The sequence below is a fragment of the Fulmarus glacialis genome, unplaced genomic scaffold (assembly GCF_000690835.1).
Source record: "Fulmarus glacialis isolate BGI_N327 unplaced genomic scaffold, ASM69083v1 scaffold4767, whole genome shotgun sequence".
Classification (NCBI taxonomy): Eukaryota; Metazoa; Chordata; class Aves; order Procellariiformes; family Procellariidae; genus Fulmarus; species Fulmarus glacialis.
In genome coordinates, this window is record NW_009223672.1 from 69,337 (window position 1) to 74,223 (window position 4,887).

Genomic DNA, 4,887 nt, shown 5'->3' on the forward strand with positions numbered 1-4,887 from the left:
ACAAGTGAGAAGAATTGAACTTCTGGAGAGAGATTTTGGTGATCTACATTTAAACACACAAACACGAGAAGACAGACGTACCCTTTATATCATTCCTTCATCTACCTGTTCCTACGGGATGTTACCACTTCTGAGCAACGCTCACTGTGTTTGTCCATGTGCCTGACGCAAGGTGAGAAAAGGACAAAGACGCTCAAGACCTACGGTGAATATGCATGCACAGAAAGGATGAACCATTTTTAGATGTCAAAGCTTTCACTGATCATTTTCATGGTATCTTAAGAGAACGGAATTGTCATCACAGCTAAATTTATCCCAAACATTGATATTTCTTGTGCTAACCATTCAGAGTATTATTTTTCTAATATATCAGCTCAGTGCTCTCTCCAACCAGGCACTTGGAAACAGGATGTACTTACAGACATGTTTGGGGTTTGCTCTAGGAGATATCACAGATTTGTATGCAGATGTGTACCTTCAGTGTAATATTTCAGACGTAGCATAAATATGTGTATGTGTATATGTATGTTTGTAGACATATCTGCAACATCTTTATTTTCAACAGGGAGCATCTGATTTGGGGATCTATTTGACTTTTTTATTTAGCAATCAGGTTTTGCGCTGTTGACTAACACTTTTTAAAAATTAAAGTCAGTTCCCAGCTACACAGACGGCTTTTCCAGAGCAATGGTCGCTGGATACCATGGGTCCTGCCAGGAAGAGGCTGGAACTGCCCACAGGACCATTTTCACCCTGATCTACAGCCGGGAGTTTGTGTGTCACTGTGGCAAGGCAGGGTGGCCACCTGGGACCTGTTGACCTGTTTTGACAACTGAAGGCTTCAAAAACAAAAATATTATCCTTCAAGATTTGCAACATTGTTTCAAGTGATTCCCCGCCTATCCTTGCTAAACATTTACACTTTTAGTCTAATAGACAAGGAGGAGTAAATAATAAACAAATAAGTACCGAAATACTCAAAACTATAAACAGCCAAGTTTGCAACCTTAAAGAAATCCCCTTTCATTGCTCTCTAGCACGTAGTCCTTGCTGTGTTGGAACCAAACTGCTGGAAGAAAGAGCCAGGTGCTGCGGTGCCCAGGCAGGACCAGCCATACGACCCTGTCTGCAATGGGCAGGGGATGCCGCCGGGACGGTGATCAGACAGCGGGACCGGGCAGCATCCCACCTTCTCATTGCTTCCTCGCCTGCGTATTCACATCCGTAGTGTGTAACAAACCTAACCATGCCACTGCCCCAGCTAATATACAGCATCATTTATTGCAGGCTAACACATACTCATCCTCATCCATATTAACATGGGTATTAGTACCCAAAAGGGCAGCGTCCTCCTCTTCCCTTTTATTGCTCTTTTTATCTCAATAAACAGCATTATTAAGCATATTTCTAAAAGACTGGTTTGTGTTCTCCAGGTGTTTTAAGGCATAAGCAGTGTAATGTAGAGTATAAAATAGAACAATTAACTATACTGCCAACTTTCCAGCAGCAATACACATATACACCGTAACGGATATATTCAGATTTAAAAGCTGATAAATTAGCTAAGGAGAGGAGTCAACGTATCTTATCTATCTTCATTAAGTTTGACTTCCAAATACTAAAGGTGGGAGTAAATCATCCCCTGATGCTGTGGGCAGAGCTGAATTAATTTTAGATGGTGCCTCTCCTTCCTCAGGCAGGGTTCGCTTGGAGATGCTGAAGGCCACTTGTATGTCCATGGTCATACACAAGCATCGCAGCCAAAGCCAGCACATCAGGCTCCAGTGGTACCGAGCACAACTAAGGAGTTAGTAAAACATACTGCATTTATTAAAACTTGCTCTTTTTAGGTCAGCGTTGTTTAAATCGACACCTTTAGTTTCACATGCTCACAAATAAGCCCCTCTCTGTGCCTCCAGCCCAGCCAAGCCCTGCGTGCAGGGGTGCTGCAAGTGGATGAGGCCCCGGGGACGGTGGGGACTGATGAGCACATCCCTTAGACCAAGGTCCTCCTTGCTTTACACCCAGCAGCAACGCGGCACAGGCATGATCCGGGCTGAACACCTCTCCCTGGCTCTGGGGAAGAGCTTACAGGGAGGGCGTGTTTTGTAGGTCGCATAGCATTTTTTCCAAGAGACCAAAACTCCCATTTGTTCTCTCTGCCAGTTTGGCCGCTCACACCATGTAAGAATGAGCAAATGGGGCTCCTGGGCAGATTCTCCCCTCGTGGTGTACAAAGATAGAAGGCACCGCATGCCACCACTGCCCACCTGGCCAGCCACGCTGCCAGCCCCACTGCTCTCACAGGTGGGCAGGGGACCAAATTGTTGACTTTCTCCCCCCAGGCCACTTTGGGAGCCAGTGGCCAAGTCTCCCCAAGCCAGTGAAGCTGGGCGCAGCACATGGCTGCCAAAAAATCACCCTACTCCTGGGCGGAACGGGCAGGAAGTTTGCTGCCATCCCTGAGGAGATGCTCAGGGCTCACGCCATGGCTCCCTGTCGCACCCCCTGCCCGGGGACAGGCAGCCACAGAGCTGCCCAGGGCAGGCAGTTGTCCAACCCCCCAGGAACAACGAAGCCAAATAAACGTAAATCAAAATTAGCAGCACCCAAAGGTGCTTGGCGGGGCTGGAAAGCTCAGGCAGTCACAAGCTCCCTGCAAGTCGGGGGCATTTTGAACAGCAGCAAGCACGTCAGCATTGGGGCAGCATCGGATACCAAATTAGCGGTCTTGAACAAAATACAGTTTGAGAAATAATTAACTGTGCTGTGAAACACTGTGATAATTTCAAGTATTAAAAATGTAATCTTGCATATTAAAATGAATTTACTAAAACCAAATCAATAACTCTGTGTCCTCTGTATTTCCTCCAGACAACTAATTTAATTTATCTTTTTGTTCGCTTGGATATAGATTTTAGATTTGCATTTTACCATCAGAAAATAGCTTGTGCAATACTACAAGATTTTCACAAAGCAACTACATTTTTACATGGATTGGATTTTATTCCCTCGGCTGAAATTTTGATCACTGAGCAGCAAGAACACTGCCGTAGCACACAGGATGTCCCTCAGGATGTGGCAGTTTCCTCTTTGTTCAAACTACTTTTTTTTTTTTTTTTTAAAAAATCCTTCTCAAATTAGAAACAGAGTATTGCTTTTGATCAGCAGCAGCAGCGACTGTGAGCACACTGGGCCCAATCCAGTTACTTACGAGTTTTGCTTTTAACTTTGATGGAAATTAAATGGGAATTAAATTCAGCGCAGCAGAATCAGTTCCTTGAAACACAGTTACGGTGTTAAGCCCGTGACTGCATTTGTGCTGTTCCTCTCCAAACCCCTCCGTGCTGCCACAACACCCTGGCGCTCGCCTGCATGTCCCGCTGGGCATTGCCCCAGGGACAGCCCAGGGCCGGACGCTGCTCCGTGCTGTGCCCCGGCCCTGCCGGCACAAGGCCGCCAGCACCGCAAGAGCAGGGATGGGCAGCACCACTCGTGCCTGCGGGGCAGATTTCTTCCCAGAGCTGGACAGGCGCGACCAAAGAAGAAAATACCCTGCCCACTGCCTTCCAGAGGGTACGATAACACATCTCTCCCTCTTGTTGAGCTGCACTGACTTCATTGTTACTGACTTCGTTTGCAATACTCAAGTAAATAAAATAAAATATAAAATAAAATATAAAATTCTTTTATTTGCAAATAAAAGAATCCAGTGGTGCAGAGGTTCAGACCCCAAACTGAATTTTGGGGAGAGTACTGGAAAAATTCAGCTCAGACTGCTTTTTTTCAGGGTCCTTCCAATGCCATTTTCAAGTGGACCTTAAATCAGCTGCATCTTCTCAACCTGTGCAATCTTGATAACTAAACTTCAGAGGGTCACATCCCATATTGCTTCAAAACTCACTTATCCTTGACTCTCCTATGTTTGTCTTGGTAGAACTTTGCTTGAGTAACCCATTTGTTGGGCTAACATAACATTTTTCTTGGCTTGTGAGCTCTATCTGGGTAAATGCACATTTCCCCATTTCATTTTTTGATCGTTTTCTTCTGCAGGCATTTAATTGGCCTCACAAAGATGTTTGCAGAAGTTTAAATGAGGCATAGTTAGAGCTTTCAAAAATACATATAATTAGACACACCTACAATTTCTAAAGAAAAAAATAAGGCTACACAAGGACTGATCCTGAAAAGCCCGGCAGGAGATTTGCAAAGTTTCTGTTAAACACCAGCAGCTGCATATTTGGAACTTACAGCAGATAGAGACTTGCACAGAATTGTGCAACGTAACATTTTCATATTGGTATCATCGCATCACTAACAGAATCCACCGCAGTGCTGTAGTGACTGAAGCTGTGCAGAGTTTGGGCAGTCCCTCTCAGAGTATAAAGGTGGACATTATCCAGTGCTTTAAGAACACTTAGTGCATCCGTACATCCCATCCCTCTCGGAAACTGTAACGGGAAGCTCAGGACTAGCAGTGTCACACCACAGCCAGCTGAACTCGGGAAGTTTTGCAGAATTCATGCCGGTGGAAGAGTCTGATAGATGGGCACAAAACAAAGTTCTAAAATTACCATCACAGAAATCAGTTGTGCACCCAGAAAGCGAGGCGAGAGATCTCGCCTGCCTAATGAGAGCCAGGGCGGGGGGCAGGGGGGGTGTGGAGCAGAAACAGACTCACAGCTGCAAAATCAATCTTGTGCCCAGAAAGGGGCAAAGGTACTGGGAGGACAGCACAGAGCGGAGGGCCAAGTTGACAAGCTTCTCCCAAATGAAGGCAAGCCTATCTTGGGAGCTGGAGTAACCAGGCGAGGGTCGAGGCAGGAGGCAGACTGTATGTCAGCTGGAGTGTAAAGTATTGCAAAGCCAAAAAAAAAAAAAAATAAA